At 40.2% G+C, this 22,918-nt stretch overlaps 1 protein-coding gene across 1 annotated transcript in view; it reads left to right on the forward strand.

Annotated features, from left to right (window-relative positions):
• Positions 1–22,918, forward strand: part of LOC133605413 (uncharacterized) — a 646,046-nt gene that overhangs the window by 530,096 nt on the left and 93,032 nt on the right. The window lies entirely within an intron of this gene.

Here is a 22,918-nt window from a genome sequence, read left to right on the forward strand (position 1 = left end):
TGCCACTAATTACGCCGCGCCTGTCACAGAGCGATGGAAGCTCCCTGCGAAAAATGTTCAAAGTTGCCTATGAACTGTTCAACCAGGCTGCTCAGGTCTAATTAAAACACGCGTGTCCCCAAGGCCTTATCAAAGCGCCGTGGAAATATGTACATCTCAAATGGAGGAGAATTAGCTAAATAAAGGACCACCGCCGTGCCTTTTGAAACTTTATTTCTGATGGATTCTGATCGTCCGCCACTGGGATTCGGGAATATTTTTGACCTGAGGCGAGGGGACTTTAATTTTGACATCTCCTCCCTTGGCGCCGTACTAAACGTGACACCGTAGGAATGGAAACGCTATTTGTTGGGGATTTTATTTATTTCATTTTATTTTTAATGAGAGCTCAAGCTTTGATTAAGTCTTACCCAGCGGGGTTGTCTCTCGCCACACTCTGATCTATACAAGATGTAGTCATTGTGATGAGAAGTTATTGGATTGTTCACCTGCGGAGCTCAAAGTTCTCTTCTCACTAAAGGAGATCATTCTTATCGACAAGGACACAATGAACTTGACATCACAGAGTATGACATATTCCTCAATACATGAATAACCACAAGGTATATTTTCATAGTAGTGTTGTCCCGATACCAATATTTTGGTACTTTTCGGTACTTTTCTAAATAAAGGGGACCACAAAAAATGGCATTATTGGCTTTATTTTAATAATACATTTTAGGTTACATCAAACATATGTTTCTTATCCTTCTTGTCCTTAAATGGGGACGGCGTGTTGAAGTTGGGAGAGTGGCCGTGCCAGCAATCTGAGGGTTACTGGTTCAATCCCCACCTTCTACCATCCTCGTCACGTCCATTATGTCCTTGAGCAAGACACTTCACCCTTGCTCCTGATGGGACTGGTTAGCACCGTGCATGGCAGCTGCCGCCATCATTGTGTGAATGTGTGTGTGTGTGAATGTGGAAAATAGTGTCAAAGCACTTTGAGTTCCTTAAAAAAAAGTACGACCCATTTACCATTTAAATAAAATAGTGAACATACAGGACAACTTGTCTTTTATTAGTAAGTAAGCAAACAAAGGCTCCTATTTAGTCTGCTGACGTATGGAGTAACATATTGTCCTTTTCCATTCTATTATTTTGTCAAAATTATTAAGGTGTCATGATCCGTGGTCCGGATCATGTTTTTTTTAGTCATGTTCTTAGTTTTGGACTCCCTTAGTTCCTGTTTTGTGCAGTCATGGGTTTATTTTGGTCACTATGGGTACCGATAGGTTTCACCTGTCTCTGGTTAGTGTCCGGCACGTTCACCTGCTGCCGGGCACTAATCAGAGAACTATTTATTCACGTTGCTCACCATACTCTGTCTGGTTTCATTGTTTGCTGTATGCAACAAGCACGTAGGGTTATTTCTTGTTTCTATGTTTTTTGATTCCTGTGCTAAGTTTGTACCTTAGCTTCACGTGCGATCGGCACGCAGCCCTTTGGTTGGCTTCCTGTTTTTTGTATGTGTTATGATTTACGAAGATTAAATCATATCCTAACTTCACGCTTTGTCCGGAATTGTCCGTCTGCATCCCGGGAGAACGATCCCGCATAAAGATGCGATCCCCACGTGACATAAGGACAAGTGGTAGAAAACTAATTATTAATCTACTTGTTCATTTACTGTTAATATCTGCTTACTTTCTCTTTTAACATGTTCTATCTACACTTCTGTTAAAATGTAATAATCACTTATTCTTCTGTTTGATACTTTACATATGTCACAATGTGGTTTGCGCAGCTTACTGCAGGGTCGTTCTCCCAGGAAGACAGACGGACTTCTCCGGACAAGGTATGTAGGTAAAAACATCATTTAATTATCCAAACTCAAAGAGGTACAAAAAACGGAAAACAAAGCGAAGGCACAACGCGCTGATCGCACTTGGAGCTAAACTAACACTTAGCATAAACTATGGACAAGGAAAACTTACGTTGACTGTGGCATGAACCAAACAAATCTTACGTGGACCAGGCATGAAGCGAACAATGACGCTAGGCCGACTGACCGGCAAAGGCAGGCTTAAATAATGCCTCTGATTAGTGCTCGGGCAGCAGGTGAGCGGGCGAACACTAATCAGAGGCAGGTGGAAATAATAAGTAACCATGGTAACTAAACAAACAAGGGTGCACAAAAAACAGGAACTATGGAGTCCAAAACTAACAGAACATAACAAAACATGATCCGGGCCACGGATCATGACATTAGTTTTGGATTATACCCCAAAATTGGGTATCAATCCGATACCAAGTAGTTACAGGATCATACATTGGTCATATTCAAAGTCCTCATGTGTCCAGGGACATATTTCCACCAATGGCGTTTGTTTACATTTTGACGCCGGTAAGCTACGATGTGTAGTGAAGCATTTTTAGCTATTCCTCGTCCTGCAGGGATGATACTTGTAAGAAACTTACTTTATTTGTCGCCATGGAGGCGAGGATTAGTGATTTGGAAGTAGCTAAAACATGGAAAGCAAGCTAAAGAAAACACTCCAAACTCTGCCTCTGCTCATCATTCAGCACTGAAGGTACACACTCTGTCAATTCTCTTATATACTCTTTCATTCTAGACTTCTAGAGTGTTTGATTATCACATCACTCTAAATGTATAGACTATAAACTTCACAAACATAAAGAGGGATCCTAGTGGGCCAGGCCAAACTTTCCTTTTCTCAACTAAAACTGGGGAAATGTGTAGAGTGTTCTGGGCTTCAGTACAGTGTTGATCTCCTGAAAACATAATTTTATTTCACAATTCCTTGAGAGAAAAAAATGCCTTGTTAGGCTTGGTGTATGTCATGTGTGCCTTCCTAGGGTGAAGCCAGGTTTACAGCTGTATTGTTATTATGCTGTTTGTTACTTACGTATGTTATGTTGCAGCTATTTAAAATAGTTTTGTCAATTTGTTCTGGCCTGAAATAAATTGGCCCTTTGAAACATATCTTTGTCTTTGTGTGTTGTATGTAGACCACATTGCTTAGCAGAGTTCAGTGATGCAAATGTATGTCAAGTTGATCAACAGATTGATTTCAGTGCAGTAACAGTACTGAAATGAAGGCTAAAAGGGCATTAATGGGAGCCTTGAAAAAAAAAAAAAGAAAAAAAAAAAAAGAAGTAACTAAATAGTTACTTTTCACTGTAATGCATTAGTTTTTGGTGTAAGTAACTGAGTTAGTAACTGAGTTACTTTTGAAATAAAGTAACTAGTCACTGGTTTTCAGTAATTAACCCAACACTGCACGTAAGCGGCCAGCCTGAAAATCAACATTGAATGTCCCTGACGACATCAGTGTGTGAACGATATCACCACATGGGCTCAGGAACACTTCAGCAAACCACTGTCAGTAACTACAGTTTGTCGCTACATCTGTAAGTGGAAGTTAAAAATACTATGCAAAGCGAAAACCATTTATCAACAACACCCACAAATACCCCCAGCTTCGCTGGGCCCGGCCTTATCTAAGATGGACTGATGCAAAGTGGAAAAGTGTTCTGTGGTCTGACGAGTCCACATTTCAAATTGTTTTTGGAAACTGTGGACGTCGTGTCCTCCAGACCAAAGAGGAAAAGAACCATCCGGATTGCTCTAGGCGCAAAGTTCAAAAGTCAGCATCTGTGATGGTATGGGGGTGTATTAGTGCCAAGGCATGGGTAACTTACACATCTGTGAAGGCACCATTAATGCTGAAAGGTACATACACGTTTGGGAGCAGCATATGTTGCCATCCAAGCAACGTCTTTTTCATGGACGCCCCTGCTTATTTCAGCAAGACAATGCCAAGCCACATTCTGCACGTGTTACAACAGCGTGGCTTCGTAGTAAAAGAGTGTGGGTACTAGACTGGCCGGCCTGTAGTCCAGACCTGTCTCCCATTAAAAATGTGTGGCGCATTATGAAGTGTCAAATACGACAACGGAGACCCTGGACTGTTGAACAACTTAAGCTGTACATCAAGCAAGAATGGGAAAGCATTCGAACAGAAAAGCTTCAAAAGTTGGTCTCCTCAGTTCCCAAACATTTACTGAGTGGAAAGGCCATGTAACACAGTGGTAAAAATGCCCCTGTGCCAACTTGTTTGCAATGTGTTGCTGCCATTAAATTCCAAGTTAATGATTATTTGCAAAAAAATACTTACTTAATGTTGAAACATTAAGTATCTTGTCTTTGCAGTTTATTCAATTGAATGTAAGTTGAAAAGGATTTGCAAATCGTTGTATTCTATTTTTATTTAAGATTTACACAACGTGCCAACTTCACTGGTTTGGGGTTTTGTACAATACTCACCATTGTGTATCAATCACGGCTGCGTGAAGGGACGCTAGAAGAAGATAAGTCCAATTTAGAGTCACACTTTTTCGAGACATTTTATGCCATAAGATATGGAAAAAGTTAACCATTTGATAATACAGCAGAATAAAACTAAAAATAAAGTAAACTTACTCAGTCTAAACATAGAAAACACGGGTCTGTGTAAAATGAATTTAAAAAGCCAATGTCATATGCCACACTTTTTAAAATATCCGTAACTGCCATAAACATGGAAAAATAACCTTTTGATAGCAAGACTAAATAAAACTCAAATAGAATACTCACTGTTAGTGTATTGGACACAGATGATTGAAGTGGGGATTGAAAAAAAGTCAAATTCACAGTCACACTTTTTTTAAACATTTCATGCCATACAAAATGTGGAAGAAGTGAACCATTTATTAATACAACTAAAACAAACTAAAAGTAAAACTACTCACCCTTATTGTATAAACCAAGGGTTGCATGGAGATGGCACTGAAGAAGTGGAGTCAACTTCATGCACCATATTTTTTAAAACATTCTTAACTGCTGTAAAATGGGAAAATAAATATTTGATAATAAAAATAAAATACTCACCTTTAGTGTATTGAACATGGTTGCGTGAAGGGGGATTGAAGATGAGTCATAATCAGAGTCACACTTTTTAAAAAACCTTTAATGCCATACAAAATGTTAACCGTTTAATAAAAAAATAATAATAAAATTACTCACTCTTAATGTATAAAGCACAGGTGCGTGGAGGAGGTTTTGAAGAAGGTGAGTCAAATTCATGCGCCACACTTTTTAAAACATTCTTAACTGCCATAAAAATGGGAGTAGAAACATTTATATAACATTTAAATAAAGTAAAATTGGAATACTCACCCTTAGTGTATGCGTGAGGGGGCGGGGGGTGGATTTCATTCATCACACCTTTTGAAACATTCTTAACTGCAATGATAATTTGATAAGTACACTAAATAAAAGTAGCATACCCACCCTGAGTGTATCAAACGTGTGTGAAGAGAGGGGTGTGTAAACAGTCTTAACTGCCATTATAATGGGGAACAAAGTTAATCTTTTCATTTATCCATCCATTCATTTTTGACCTCTTATCCCTTTCGGGTCACAGGGGGTGCTGGAGCCTATCCCAGCTGCACTCGTACACCCTGGACAAGTCGCCAACGCAGATTGACAACATTCACACAGTAGGGCCATTTTAATGCAAACTCCACACAAAAAGAAACCTAGACCGGGAATCAAACCCAAGACCTTCTTACTATGAGGCACGAGCACGAACCACTATCCACCGTGCTGCCCTAACCATTTGATAATACATTTAAATACGACTAAAATAGCAATAATAGAGAAAACACAGAAGTAATCAAAAATAATGCCTAAATGGGAGGCAACTTACAATTTACAAAAATGAAAATAAATGTAACTACTATATAAAAAATTTTTAGAAAATAAAGAAAAAAAACTTAGGACTTGAAAAAGTGAACTTAATGAAAAGGTGGTTGCTGCAAGTTGGTTAATGTCAGGCAGTGTGCTTTTAACATTTGCAAATGACTTACAAGTGCATCCATCCATCCATTTTCTACTGCTTGTCCCTTTCGGGGTCGCGGGGGGTGCTGGACTCATCTGGTGCTCATCTGGACTCGGGCGTAATGCGGGGTACACCCTGGACACGTTTCCACCTCATGGCAGGACCAACACAGATAGACAGACAACATTCACACTCACATCCACACACTAGGGCCAATTTAGTGTTGCCGATCAACCTATTCCCAGGTGCATGTCTTTGGAGGTGGGAGGAAGCCGGAGTTCCCAGGGGGAACCCACGCAGTCATGGGGAGAACATGCAAACTCCACACAGAAAGATCCCGAGCACAGGATCGAACCCAGGACCTTTGTATTGCGAGGCACATGCACTAACCCCTGTACCACTGTGCTGCCCAGAATAAATACAACTAAAATCAAATATAGTTGCTTACTGTTAGCGTAGCGGACACAGTGTGTGCGTGTATGAGGGGCCGTTAGGGACATTATTCAGAATTTCCTCTCACATAAACAACTGAAATGTTTTTGTCCCACACACACTACTGAAACACTCTTATACACATTAATGAAATGCTCTCACATACACTACTGAAATGCTCTCATATACACTACTGAAATGCTCTCACATACACTACTGAAATGCTCTCATATACATATATAAAAAAAACATATGCAGCCCCGACGTAGAACTGCTGTGTTTATCAATGAGACCTCACTACCTGCCGAGGGAGTTTGGCAACATCATCATAGCCGCTGTTTATGTCCCACCCAGCGGCAATGCAGGCAGAGCTGCTGCGAGCATAGCAGAGTGCGCACATGAACAGCTGCAGCGCACACCCGGAGCTCCGGTTTTCTTTTTGGGTGACTTTAACTATTGCCGGGATTTGAACAATTTGTAAAATGTGACACAAGAAATGATAAGATTATATATAAATGTTATGGCAATATAAAGAGGGGATACTCAGCAAAACCAAAGCCCCCCCTTTCTAACTCGGATCACAACACCATACATCTAATACCCACATATAAATCTGTTTTTAAATCAATTAAACCTGAGCATAAGACAATTAATGTGTGGTCAGACGATGCTATTGAGACACTGAAGGGGTGTTTCATGTGCACAGACTGGTCCCTGTTCCATGCACTAGGACTAGATGAGGCTACAGTAACTATAACGGACTACATTGAGTTTTGTGTTGGCAATGTGGTACCCAAGAAAAACATTGTAGTCTATCCCAATAACAAACCCTATGTAACAAAAGAAATAAAAGACTGCATAAATAGGAAAAAGCAGGCCTTTTGAAGTAAAGACAGAGCAGGACTGTCAGTTGTCCAAAAATAACTCAAACAACTTCTCACTAATGCAAGAGAACAACATAGGCAAACAATGGAACATAATCTCCAAATGTCAAATACAAAAAAACTTTGGGACACAATGAAATCAGTCACTAATATGAACCCTGCAAAGAAACAAATCATCACCCTGGATGAGCAGCAAAGATCAAATGAGCTAAATGACTTTTATTTGAGATTCGACCGTCAAAACTTCTCTCAGGAGTGTGACAGTGTTTTGCAGTCCCTGCCAGACACTGATGACACCTGCTGCCTGGAAGTCGACCCGACCAGCATCCGCCGTCTCTTTAGTAGAGTACGTACGGGCAAGGCCGCAGGCCCTGACGGCCTCCCAGCCTTTTTGCTCAAAAGCTGTGCAGAGGAACTAACTACAGCATGGTGTCCAATATTCCAACTATCACTTAACACTCACACTGTTCCAGCTCTGTGGAAGAAGTCAATTATAACTCCAGTGCCTAAAAAGCCCGGTGTCACAGTAAACAACGACTTTCGTCCCGTAGCTCTCACATCGATTGTTATGAAATGTTTTAAAAATGTGTTGTGTCACTGCTCATGAAGGATGTCAAGCCAAATTTAGATGTGTACCAGTTTGCGTACAAGCAGGAATGCAGTACTGATGATGCAATCCTTTGCACCTTGCATTTTATCTCCAAGCACCTTGAAAACACAAAAGCTTATGCTAGAATTTTATTTGTTGATTTCAGCTCAGCTTTTAATACAGTGCAAATTCACATACTCTTAGAGAAGCTCAAAGACATGGGTGTAAACTCCACCTTGATCAAATGGTTCCACTCTTTTTTTAACAAACAGAACACAGCAAGTGAAGGTCAACAGAACACTGTCAGACACCAAACACTGCAACACAGGCGTCCCACAGGGTTGCGTTGTATCACCAACACTATTTACATTGTACACCAATGATTGTAGGACTGTGCACCCTAACAATTATATGGTGAAATTTGCGGACGATACCGTGCTCCTAAGCCTTCTACACAAGGATACGGACCCCTCTGTGTACCAAGACGAGATAGACCTATTTATTAGGTGGTGTGACACTAACCATCTTATTTTAAATGTGACCAAGACACAGGAAATGGTTTTGGATCCGAGGAAAGTGACTGACCATGAGCCAGTGGTCATCAAAAATCAGGAAATCACCCAGGTATCCTCATATAAATATTTAGGGGTTCATATTGATAATCTTCTCTGCTGGAAGACACATATTGACAAACTGTGCAATAGACTGCAACAGAGGCTATATTTTTTGCGAAGATTAAGATTGTACGGCGTAAGCAGCCACATCATGATGATTTTCTACCGTGCCATTGTAGAGAGCATCATTAGATACGGGATCACCTCATGGTTTGGCAACCTAACCGTTAAGCTAAAAAGCAAACTGGCCGGCATGCATAAAACGGCAATGAAAATCGTAGGGAGGAAAGAATATGAGCCTATACAGAGCATCTATGAGCAGGCAGTTAGGAAAAAAGCTAAGAAAATTATTTCCAACTCACAACACCCACTCTTTCCTGAATATGGAACCCTGCCATCAGGGAGAAGACTCCGGGTCCCACTATGCAAATCTAACCGCCTTAAATTATCATTTGTCCCAGCCTCCATTAAGCTGACCAACAATGTGCAATAGAATTTTAATACATAGGTTAGCACTTTTTTAGCACATAGCACTTTAGCACATAGCACTTTAGAACTAAGCACTTTAGCACACAGCACTTTATCCATGAGCTCTAGTGCAATGCACATTGGTACTTTATCTTTATCTCCATACTGTAGATTTTATGCCTACATCAAAGTGCCACCTATGTCTATCAAGCTCCATGTTCTGATGTTTAAATGTTAGTTTTGTGGTTGTGTCTGTGCTTGTGTTTTTGTTCTGTTGTTTTTGGGTATGTTAAGAAAGCAATGATGCACTGTGCCCAAGACAAATTTCCCCGCGGGGACAATAAAGTTGAACCTTGAACCTTGATATACACTATTGAAATGCTCTCAAATACACTACTGAAATGCTCTCACATAAAAAACTAAAATGTTTTTCTCTCACGCACACACACACACACCACGTGCGTGTGAGAGACAACAATTTCAGTAGTATGTGTGCAAGGATTTCAGTTATGTGTATGAGAGCATCTTACCAGTGTGTATGAGAGCATCTTACCAGTGTGTATGAGAGCATCTTACCAGTGTGTATGAGCGAGGTTGCAAGCCAAGTTGTTTGTGAAGAAAATGTCTGCCTAACTGCTGACAAGTAGCTTAACCGAGGCAGGAGCACTACTTCTTAATTTGAGGGCTTCAGTGGAGAATATAAGAACATTTTCAATGCAACAACGGTCGGGCTTCAGCCGTGGGTTGCACCTGCAGGACGCGACACCTGAGCGGCCACACAGCGATGCTTTCTCCTCCCGACAGCCAAGCAGCCTGGAGCACTCGTTCCATTGCGAATGTGCACCGCAGCATTATCAAGCGCAACGTTCCAGCTCATGGACATCAGGGCAAGAGGAGGAAAAGGTAATTAGACATTATTTATTTCTAAATTATTGTTGAATCCCACAATGTAAGGCAACATGGCATGGTAGTCAGCTGTTAGCCTTGTGTGCCTCCACTACAAACAGTTAGCAACTACTGTTTCTGCGGCTCCTAAGAGTCTTACATCTATTGCAAACTTGGCGTTTGTCTCGGAGGAAACGGAAAAAGTACACTGTCAAATCGGCTAGTAATGTTTGCAGCATTGTTGCTATGGTAACATGTCGAAATGTGAGTCACGTCGTGGTATGTCAGTAGCTAATCAAATACTAATAATAATGGATTACATTTATTCAGCGCTTTTCTATCGACTAAATAAGGGGTCCCCAAACTACTGCCCGCGCGGGCCGGTTACCGCCCGCCAGCGTCCAAAATCCGGCCCGCAGGAATTTTTTATTTTTATTTTAAATCTGTCTTTTCTAATCCATTTTTTGGTGTCCCCTAGCCGCTCAAGCAAATCATATTGTCTAAAAATGCATTTTCCCGTATGACTTATATTGCCTTAGCTGTTTTCATGTGATCTGATTGTTACATTCTTATTTCAGCGTCACCACACAGCTGCTGCAGACCATTTCAACAAGGATGGAATACACAACCTCTGGATTCATGGAAGCTGGCTTCCAAACAACTTATCTGCACACAAATATATTGTTTGGAATAGTGAATAAATTTCACATAAACATATTAAATATCCTTTTTTTTTTTTGCTCAAAAAAGGTTCCTTATGTCTTATTGTTCATATACTTTTCTATGTTTCTTGTAGTCAGACAATAGATATTGTTTGTCTAAAATTATACAACCCCATTTCCATATGAGTTGGGAAATTGTGTTAGATGTAAATATAAACAGAATACAATGATTTGCAAATCCTTTTCAACCCATATTCAATTGAATGCACTACAAAGACAAGATATTTGATGTTCAAACTCATAAACTTTTTTTTTTTTTTGCAAATAATAATTAACTTAGAACTTCATGGCTGCAACATGTGCCAAAGTAGTTGGGAAAGGGCATGCTCACCACTGTGTTACAAGGCCTTTCCTTTTAACAACACTCAGTAAACGTTTGGGAACTGAGGAGACACATTTTTTAAGCTTCTCAGGTGGAATTATTTCCCATTCTTGCTTGATGTACAGCTTAAGTTGTTCAACAGTCCGGGGGTCTCCGTTGTGGTATTTTAGGCTTCATAATGCGCCACACATTTTCAATGGGAGACAGGTCTGGACTACAGGCAGGCCAGTCTTGTACCCGCACTCTTTTACTATGAAGCGACGTTGATGTAACACGTGGCTTGGCATTGTCTTGCTGAAATAAGCAGGGGCGTCCATGGTAACGTTGCTTGGATGGCAACATATGTTGCTCCAAAACCTGTATGTACCTTTCAGCATTAATGGCGCCTTCACAGATGTGTAAGTTACCCATGTCTTGGGCACTAATACACCCCCATACCATCACAGATGCTGGCTTTTCAACTTTGCGCCTACAACAATCCGGATGGTTCTTTTCCTCTTTGGTCCAGAGGACACGGCGTCCACAGTTTCCAAAAACAATTCGAAATGTGGACTCGTCAGACCACAGAACACTTTTCCACTTTGTATCAGTCCATCTTAGATGAGCTCAGGCCCAGCGAAGGCGACGGCGTTTCTGGGTGTTGTTGATAAACGGTTTTCGCCTTGCATAGGAGAGTTTTAACTTTCACTTACAGATGTAGCGACCAACTGTAGTTACTGACAGTGGGTTTCTGAAGTGTTCCTGAGCCCATGTGGTGATATCCTTTACACACTGATGTCGCTTGTTGATGCAGTACAGCCTGAGGGTCACAGGCTTAGCTGCTTACGTGCAGTGATTTCTCCAGATTCTCTGAACCCTTTGATGATATTACGGACCGTAGATGGTGAAATCCCTAAATTCCTTGCTATAGCTGGTTGAGAAAGGTTTTTCTTAAACTGTTCAACAATTTGCTCACGCATTTGTTGACAAAGTGGTGACCCTCGCCCCATCCTTGTTTGTGAATGACTGAGCATTTCATGGAATCTACTTTTATAACCAATCATGGCACCCACCTGTTCCCTATTTGCCTGTTTATCTGTGGGATGTTCCAAATAAGTGTTTGATGAGCATTCCTCAACTTTATCAGTATTTATTGCCACCTTTCCCAACTTCTTTGTCATGTGTTGCTGGCATCAAATTCTAAAGTTAGTGATTATTTGCAACAAAAAAAAAAGTTTATCAGTTTGAACATCAAATATGTTGTCTTAGTAGCATATTCAACTGAATATGGGTTGAAAATTATTTGCAAATCATTGTTTTCCATTTATATTTACATCTAACACAAGTTCCCAACTCATATGGAAACAGGGTTTGTAGTTTAAGTTAATATCTTAATATTTGCACCTAGCCCCTAACATAAATACAATAATCATAAGACAAACAAATTGTGTAGCACAAACGTTTGGGACAAATTTGGGGAGATTTTGACAAAGTGTGTGTGGTGGTGGGGGGCTGGATGACATCACTAGTCAGATCATGTATTTTAAACTAACCTTAAAACCTCAACGGTATAAACAGAAATGTTTACAGCACAAACATATTGCAGTGTTATTTTGATTTTTGCAATAATAAAGTGGGCAACTTCATATAGGTCTGTATAACAGGTTCCTTTTTTATTCATTTTTTACAAAATGTTTAAAACAAAACGTTAATTTGCAGAATACACTGCACAAGTGAAGAAAACATTTTAAAAAACCTTATAATTCCCATGTTGTTCACTGAATAAAGTGCAGAATTGAAGTGAAAATGTCTATTCCATAGTTGCCATCATTTTCAAGTGGGTTCACTTGTTGAAAAATGTCCATTGTCGTCTCAGTAATGTTTACATCTACAGTTAGGTCCATAAATATTTGGACATTGACACAATTTTCAGTATTCCAGCTCCGTACAGCACCACAATAGATTTGAAATGAAACAATCAAGATGTGCTTTAAGTGCAGACTTTGAGCTTTAATTTGAGGGTATTCACATCCAAATCAGGTGAACGGTGTAGGAATTACAACACATTTTATATGTGCCTTCCACTTTTTAAAAGACCAAAAGTAATTGGACAAACTAATATAATCATAAATAAAATTGTCACTTTTTAATACTTTGTTGCAAATCCTTTGCAGTCAATGACAGCCTGAAGTGTGGAACCCATAGACATCCCCAGACGCTGGGTTTGATCCCTGGTGATGCTCTGCTGCAGCTGTCTTCACTTCCTGCTTGTTCTTTGGGCATTTTCCCTTCAGTTTTGTCTTCAGCAAGTGAAATGCATGCTCAATGGGATTCAGGTCAGGTGATTGACTTGGCCATTGCAGAACATTCTACTTCTTTGCCTTAAAAAACAATTTGGTTGCTTTCGCAGTATGCTTGGGGTCATTGTCCATCTGCATTGTGAAGTGCCGTCCAATGAGTTTTGAAGCATTTGGCTGAATATGAGCAGATAGTATTGCCCGAAACACTTCACAATTCATTCTGCTGCTTTTGTCAGCTGTCACATCATCAATAAATATAGGAGATCCAGTTCCACTGGCAGCCATGCATGCCACTACCACCACCATGCTTCACTGATGAGATGCTATGCTTTGGATCTTGAGCAGTTCCTTCCCTCCTCCATACTCTTCTCTTTCCATCATTCTGCTACAAGTTGATCTTTGTCTTATCTGTCCATAAGATGTTGTTCCAGAACTGCACAGGCTCTTTTACATGTTTCTTGGCAAACTCTAATCTGACCTTCCTGTTTTTGAGGCTCACCAATGGTTTACACCTTGTGATGAAACCTCTGTATTTCCTCTGGTGAAGTCATCTCTTCATTGTTGACTTGGATACAGATACACCTACCTCCTGGGGAGTTTTCTTGATCTGCCCAACTGTTGTGAAGGGCTTTTTCTTGACAAAGGAAAGGATTTGTCTGTCATCCACCACACTTGTTTTCCATGGTCTTCCAGATCTTTTGGTGTTGCTGAGCTCAGCAGTGTGTTCTCTCTTTTTAAGAATGTACCAAACAGTTGATTTGGCCACACCTCATGTTTTTGCTATCTCTCTGATGGCTTTGTTTTGATTTTCAGGCCTAATGATGGCTTGCTTCACTGATAGTGACAGCTCTTTGGACTTTATATTGAGAGATGACCTCCCCAGATTCCAAATTAATATACCACACTTGAAATGCCATCTAGGCCTTTAATCTGCTCTTTGTAAATGAAATAAATGAAAAAAAAAACAAGGGAATAACACAAACATGGCCATGGAACAGCTGAGTAGCCAATTGTCCAATTACTTTTGGTCCCTTAAAAAGTGAAAGGCACATATAAAATGTGTTGTAATTCCTACACCGTTCACCTGATTTGGATGTAAATACCCTCAAATTAAAGCTCAAAGTCTGCACTTAAAGCACATCTTGATTGTTTCATTTCAAATCCATTGTAGTTTTGTACAGAGCTGGAATACTGAAAATTGTGTCAATGTCCAAATATTTATGGACCTAACTGTATGTCTGGAATTACAATGTTATTATTTGTCTGGAGTTCAGGTAGTGGACCTTCTTCATCAATGCCATAGTAGTTGTCAGCATCAAAAATGCTGCTTATAGCTGGATGGATTCCTACATTATTAATGACACCTGAATGCCACAGCTGAAGTGGTGTCTGCCCCCCTTGCATTGAGATGCAGAGAAGTTGTTCGAGTTGAGTTGAGTGCAGCTGAGATAAGCTCCAGCACCCCCCGCCACCCCGAAAGGGACAAGCGGTAGAACATGTATGGATGGATGCACTTGTAAGTCATTTGCAAATGTTAAAAGCACACTGCCTGACATTAACCAACTTGCAGCAACCACCTTTTCATCAAGTTCACTTTTTCAAGGCATATGTATTTCTTTATTTTCTCAATCTTTTTTTATACAGTAGTTACATTTATTTTCACTTTTGTAAATTGTAAGCTGCCTCCCATTTAGTTATGATTCATGATTACTTCTGTGTTTTCTCTATTATTGGTATTTTAGTCGTATCTAAATTTATTATGAAATGGTGAAGGCAGCACGGTGGAGTAGTGATTCACCTGCTTTTTTTAAACAAACTTTGCAGCCTGCAGTCATTTGTTCCACACCCTTTGCCGCAAAACCCAACCACTGACGACACTTAAAATTATGATAAACATCTTGAATCCTTTTTTTTATTATTGAGACAAAGATTATTTATGTATTTAATATTTGTTTGCTTACCATGGTATATTATTTATTTATTATTTATCTGTTCTGTTACAAAGAATAAGGAAATTGGATACAATTGCTTTGGTATGAAAAGGGATAGGATTAAATAAGCTCTGCTTCTTCCTACTCCTTTTCGGATGTGCTGTAATGAAACAACTGTTTGAATTACATTGTATCGTATGCATGTTCGACATAATCTGAAACTGAACTGAACACTTTTCTTCAAACTCCACACTAAATTTTCTCATTAGCATTAGCCATGTTTTGCTAGGTTTGTGAATCTTCGCTAAGGAAATGAGGAGAGCGAAAGCTACGGAAGCTCATGGGAGCAAAAATATTTAAAAAATTGGATTATTAGTTTTTTAAATCATCAAATTTATCGATAAATTCTATATATCGCCCAGGCCTAGTACATGGTTTCTAGACTTGCAGTAACGCTGCCTGTCATGCATAACGTTTCATTCTGCGTTAATATATTTACAGCAGCGGAAGCCTCTTCATTCTGCTTATTTTTGTGCTGTTTATGTTTTTTAAAGGTGTTTTTCAAAGCGCCATAAACAGCTTCATCATCAGCCTCTCAGCCCAAAACGAAACAATTCGAGTCATCCCTCTGAAAGCTGACAGGAGTAATACAATAATAAAAGCTGCAGTCAGAAATAATTGCCGCAAAGGACATTTTGTGTCTCACTCGTTTGCATTCAAAAATATATCAATTTGTGTTAACATAAATTTGCATGTGCTCACACAAACACAAAAGGGGCGAGGAGCTCGCGGTACTGAGCTGTCCACGAAGTCGCCCCGCACAGAGAAAATAAATTGTATGCAGCTCAAATCAAAGTCGTGTTGCACACAGTAATCTTTCTCCATTAGGAATGTCACTTTTTGCAATCGTTTTGCAATTGCCGCCTAATATCTTTTACCACTCCACTGGCGGGGTTGACGGGGCCCCCGTGAGCATGTGCGCGCACACACACACACACACACACACACACACACACACAGTGTGAAGGTATCCTGCTGAAGGACTCGCTCATGTGTGTCTTTCAAATAGGAGTTGAGAAAACCCTTGATTAGGATAGGAAGTCATGTGTGGCAAATTCACCCTTTTTTTAAATCACTGTCTGTCTATATATACGTGTGTGTGTGTGTGTGTGTGTGTGTGTGTGTGTGTGTGTGTGTGTGTGTGTGTGTGTGTGTGTGTGTGTGTGTGTGTGTGTGTGTGTGTGTGTGTGTGTGTGTGTGTGTGTGTGTGTGGGGCATACACCTCCACAGAGCTCATAATTAACTGACATGTAGGTAAATAGCGATGGGAAATTAATTACACGCCTTCAGTGGGTTCCTTTGTACCTTTTTAAGTGAACTTTTGTTCCAATTTCAGGGTGTAATAATTAGATCTGGGGCCCGTTTTGGAAATGAAAACGCCTCGCCTCCGTTTGAAAAGCAAATTGTTTACACTCCGTTTGTTTCTATTGATACAATTCTAAAAGGGGCGAGATTAAAGCAGCCATTGTCGAAGTCTTCCTCAGCTGCATATTTTGTTATGTGCTCTACTTAAGTAAACTTCTAATCAGAGTAGCACGATGGCCGCATTTTTTTTTTATATGCACACAAAAAGGGGATTGATTCAAGCGTAAGTATTATCTTAACGTTCCTAACTAGACTTAGATTTAGACTTCCTTTTTATTGTCATTCAAATTTGAACTTTACAGTACAGATAAGAACGACATTTCGTTGCATTAGCTCATGATAGTGCAGGATAAAAGAGCAATAAGGTGCAGATATAAATAGATTACTGTACAGATAAATATATTGCACTTTTGCATATGCATCCAGGTTTATGGATGTATGTTATATTGTCTTTATATTCCAGCGAGTTAATCCATTTTTGGGGGGAATTGAGGGGATTATTATGATGCGTTCACGAGTCGTATGGCCTGAGAGAAGAAGCTGTTACAGAACCTGGAGGTTCTGCTTCAGAGGCTGCGGAACCTCTTTCTAGAGTCCAGCAGTGAAAACAGTCCTTGGTGGGGGTGGGAGGAGTCTCTGCAGATTTTCTGAGCCCTGGTCAGGCAGCGGCTTTTTGCGACCTCCTGGATAGGAGGAAGAGGAGTCCTGATGATCTTTTCCACCGTCCTCACCACTCTCTGGAGAGACTTCCAGTCTGAGGCACTGCAGGCTCCAGTCCAGACAGAGAGGCTGTTGGTCAGCAGGCTCTCTATAGTGCCTCTGTGGAATGTGGTGAGAATGGGGGGAGGGAGCTGTGCTCTTTTCATCCGACGCAAAAAGTGCATGCGCTGCTGAGCTCTTTTTACAAGAGCTCCGGTGTGTAGGGACCAGGTTATATTGTCAGTTATCTGCACCCCCAGGAACTTGGTGCTGCTTACTTGGTGCTGCTACCACACGCGTGTAAAAAGAAGTGTAAAAAAAGTGGCGACAGCTGAACAGAGCTATAGTGGTGTTTTGTAAGTAGTTCTGGCATTAATATAATGTGTAGTGAACAAAAAATTACTTCTGCCACGAGGTAATGCAGTCGTTTGTTAGGGTCCTATTCTTTGCACTTTTTATAGGCTTTTGAAATTACCCACGATTTTCTTGTACGTATTCTCCTTTGCCGTGACGCCCTTTTTAGGGGATGTGTGAAAATTGTACAACACAGGGTTTTCCGTACGCTTGTAAATGTCATTTAAATGTAATAAAAAGATAATGTTGAAAAGAAAAGTATCGATTTTAAAGGGGAACATTATCACAATTTCAGAAGGGTTAAAACCATTAAAAATCAGTTGCCAGTGACTTATTTTAGTTTTTTTCAAAATTTTACCCATCACTCAATATCCCTAAAAAAAGCTTCAAAGTGCCTGATTTTAACCATCGTTATATACACCCGTCCATTTTCCTGTGACGTCACACAGTGATGCCAATACAAACAAACATGGCGGATAGTACAGCAAGGTATAGCGACATTAGCTCCGATTCAGACTCTGATTTCAGCGGCTTAAGCGATTCAGCAGATTACGCATGTATTGAAACGGATGGGTGTAGTGTGGAGGCAGGTAGCGAAAACAAAATTGAAGAAGAAACTGAAGCTATTGAGCCATATCGGTTTGAACCGTATGCAAGCGAAACCGACGAAAACAACACGACAGCCAGCGACACGTGAGAAAGCGAGGACAAATTCGGCGATCGCCTTCTAACCAACGATTGGTATGTGTTTGTTTGGCATTAAAGGAAACTAACAACTATGAACTAGGTTTACAGCATATGAAATACATTTGGCAACAACATGCACATTGAGAGTGCAGACAGCCCAGTTCTCATCAATTAATATAATCTGTAGACATACCCTCATCCGCTCTCTTTTTCTGGGGGTCTGGCGGCAGATTTCTTTGACTTTATCGTTGGAAATGCATCTGCTTTGAGTGTCGCAGGATATCCACACATTCTTGCCATCTGGGTCGTAGCATAGCTTTCGTCGGTAAAGTGTGCGGAACAAACGTCCAATTTCTTGCCACTTTCGCATCTTTGGGTCACTGGTGCAACTTGAATCCATCCCTGTTCGTGTTGTTACACCCTCCGACAACACACCGCCGAGGCATGATGCCTCCAAGGTACGGAAAACAGTCAAAAAAACGGAAAATAACAGAGCTGATTTAACTCGGTGTTTGTAATGTGTTTGAGAAAATGGCGGATTGCTTCCCGATGTGTGGGGAAGCTCCGAGAGCGAATAATAGAAAGGCATTTCATTCACCAAAATTCACCCATTTAGAGTTTGGAAATCGGTTAAAAAAATATATGGTCTTTTTTCTGCAACATCAAGGTATATATTGACGCTTACATAGGTCTGGTGATAATGTTCCCCTTTAATCAGGGCTTGTCACATGTACACGTGTCATCATGGTGATGTAATGGATGTGAATACTAATCCGCAGATGAAAATGTGTTTCACTTGTTATAACCACCCTAATGTTAAATTACCGTATTTTTCGCACCATAAGTCGCAGTTTTTTTCATAGTTTGGCCGGGCTCCAGTGCGATTTATATATGTTTTTTTCCTTCTTTATTATGCATTTTCGGCAGGTGCAACTTATACTCCGGTGCGATTTATACTCCGAAAAATACGGTATATAATGATTTTTTTCCTACATATAAAACACTTCCTTGTGGTCTACATAACATGTAATGGTGGTTCTTTGGTCAAAACGTTGCATAGATTGTTTTAAAAACCATCTTGAAGTCTCTTTCTGACCGTCTCTTCAGGATGCGCCGATTTGTGGGCGGTCCTATTTGCGTGCCTCCACTTTGACAGTGCTGTAGTTTTTAATGCTTCCACAGCCAGGCTACTGACATACAAGTTTCAACTAATCGCCAATTTTGTATTAGAAATGGCAACAGCAGAGGATGCATGCGCATGTACGAGCCAGCCTGCCCCACAACAAGATGATAGAGAAAAAGACGACGCTTTCAGCGCGGACTCGCGCACAGAACTATGGGTACATTTCCACCATATATGGATTATCTGCCGGCGTCACACTTGGGGAAAAACGTCACACTAAAAAAAAAAAAAAAGCTTTGAAGGAAGGCAAGGTTGTTTTATAAAAATCTCTGCCATTCCTCCATGGTTTGATTTCACATTTTTGGGACTTATGGAGATCCTGTCATGACCTGTCACTACAGGTGTTCTTGTTAAGTTCCCTTTGTTTAGTGTTTTTTTCTGTTTCCATTGCTCTTTTTCTGCCTTTGTTTTTGTTCATGTTGCTCGGTGCACTGAATATACACACCGGTCTATGTTTATTGATTAGTGTCCCTACCTGTTGCCAACACTAACCACGCACACGGATATACCCGTCTCGCCGTTCACTCGGCGCAGGTCCATTGTTCACCTTATGCGACTGTTGGCATTTCAGGTTTGTTGTCTTCATTTAGCTTGTTTGCTACACGCTTTTGTTCAAGACTTTGCTTATTATGCTAAGCTAAGTTCTGCCTTCGGCTTCCCGTGCGTCAGGTCTCTTTTGTGTATTTTTGCCTTGTTATTGGAATTAAAAGACTCTGACCTGCCCTCTGCTTCTGCCGCTTCCTGTCCCTCCGCATCTTGGGACCAGGACCATCGTTACAACTGATCCCAAATACACAAAAACACATACCGATAGGTAAGAGAAGTTGGTTTTGCATAATAGGGCCCCTTTAAGGGTTCTTTTTAGTACAAATGTTTATGAAGTGTCAAGATGGGCGTATACAGCTGTTTTGTGCGCTAGATGTCAACTGTCAAAAAAGTCTATATAATGAATTGGTAAAGGCTATATTATATGTGTACCGTATTTTCCGGACTATAAGGGGCACTTAAAAATAGTTGTTTTTTCTCAAAACTCGACAGTGCGCCTTACAGCTCGGTGCGCCTAATGTACGGAATAATTCTGGTTTTGCTTACCGACCTCAAAGCAATTTTATTAGGTACATGGTGTAATGATTAGTGTGACCAGTAGATGGTAGTCAAACATAAGAGATGCGCGTAAACTGCACTATGATGGCAATATGACTCAAGTAAACAACACCAACATGTTATATGTTCCATTGAAAATATAGAACATTACACACGGCGCTCAAAAATCTATCAAAATGTTTTAGTACGACTTTGGTAAGCTATGAAGCCGCACCACTTAATGTGCTTCAACATACGAGTATTATTATGGTGTGTGTATAAGGTAAGACATATTATCTGGCGTGTTGTTTCACAATACTATGCAAAAGCAACTTTTCTTACCTTCTTGTACCTGCTGATCTGTAATTGGGATCAGCATAAATCCTGAAAAAATTTGCGGATCCGCCTTTGTAGTCCGTGCCAACAGCGTAGTCAATAAACTTCTTATTTTTCTCTATCTTCTTGTTATGTGACATTCATCCTCCGCTGTTGCCATTTCTAATATAAAGTAGCGTAAAGTTCTTATATCTGTCAGTAAACTCGCCATGAAAGCGCTAAAACATACCGGTGTAGTGAGTTTACATTATTCACCAAAGGAACTTTAGTTATTAGAGTTCCGGTCGAAAAAATTTTCACGAGACACATTTCCTGTGTTGTTGTTTCTGTATGTGGAGATGCTGCTCCTTTATTGATTTAAGTAAAGTCTGAATGTCATCAAAACCATTAGCTCCATCTTTTGACACTTCTTCCACGCCCGTCCTTGCACGCTACACCGCCCACAAAACGGCGCATCCGGAAGCGACTGTCAGAAAGCAGCTTGAAGATGATCTGTAAAACATAATCTATGCAACATTTTGACCAGAGACTATACATAACATTACATGTTATGTAGACCACAAGGAAGTGTTTTACATTTAGAAAAAAATTATAATAATATGACTCCTTTAATGTGCCCTATAATCCGGTGCGCCATATATATGAAAAAAGATAAAAAAATAGACCATCAGCAGTGCGCCTTATAATCCGGTGCGCCCTACGGTCGGAAGATACGGTATTTTAGATGCATTGAACGTCCGTTAGTACCAGGATGTTTAAACACGGCTAATATACCTACAATCCCTCAGTTTTGGTAGTTAATACAGAGTGGCATTATGGTCCTATTATCATCATCCAGGTGTCTCAATTGAATATATAAGAATAGATTTGATAGGTTTTCTGGAATTGTATTTTATCATTTTATTACATGTGGTGTACACCGCATCCAATCTTCAAGTGCAATATAATGTTTCACCTTCCAGGGGTGTTGGATTTATTCCAGCCTCAGAGGTGCTTGAGAACAAAAGTACTCGAGTTGACGGGAGAATAGTTAGCAAAATAGCTCAAAAGACTTATCGGCCTGGCTCGGTTGGTAGAGCGGCCGTACCAGCAACTTGATGGTTCCTGGTTCGATCCCCAGCTTCTGACATCCTAGTCACGTCCGTTGTGTCCTTGAGCAAGACACATCCCCCTTGCTGCTGATGGGTTGTGGTTAGATCCTTGCATGGCAGCTCCCGTCATCAGTGTGTGAATGTGTGTGTGAATGGGTGAATGTGGAAATAGTTTCAAAGCGCTTTAAGGTCCTTGAAGGTAGAAATGCGCTATACAAGTATAACCCATTTACCATTCATGAAACTTTCAGGAAATGTCCGGATTTTTTTTCGCCTGATCTGGATCATTTCTACGACATTTACGCTTCTGTGTCTGTGTATTGCGCAGAAACAAAGAGTGGAGACAGACAAGAGTGTTCACTCCTTTACTTTCATTCCGCTATAGATATCTCAAAAGATTGCAGGTGGATTTTCATCTACCTCTCAGAAAATGTCAAACGGGATCATTTTACATGTTTGCAATAATACAATTTTACATTTTGGCAATGGTCCAACTTCAACAAAGTTGTTGACTGACAAGAGGTTTCACTCGGGAGCTCAAAAAATAATGGGTGATTTCCATCTGCCTTTCCGGAAATGTCAGAAATGGGATAAGGAACATGTTATTACATTTTGGAGATGATCCGGATCCTCGTGTAGATTCAAGACTTTACTATTGGCAGAGTTATGTGCTTTTCTAATTGTAATTAAGTTGTTAAACTACTCTGTATGAAATCATGTCATGAATTGCACGGCTCAAATTGTACTGGAACTGAAACCAAATGGTTCCCTATGCAGCAGTGTGGTCAATTTCTTTTTCTACGGTTATCATTACGCTTTCATCACAAGTACCCTCGGTTGTGGATTGATTGAGTGATTGATTGAGACTTTTATTAGTAGGTTGCACAGTGAAGTACATATTCCGTACAATTGACCACTAAATGGTAACACCCGAATAAGTTTTTCAACTTGTTTAAGTCGGGGTCCACTTAAATTGATTCATGATACAGATATATACTATCATATATACTATCATATATACTATCATCATAATACAGTCATCACACAAG

The sequence above is a fragment of the Nerophis lumbriciformis genome, linkage group LG07, assembly GCF_033978685.3.
Source record: "Nerophis lumbriciformis linkage group LG07, RoL_Nlum_v2.1, whole genome shotgun sequence".
Classification (NCBI taxonomy): Eukaryota; Metazoa; Chordata; class Actinopteri; order Syngnathiformes; family Syngnathidae; genus Nerophis; species Nerophis lumbriciformis.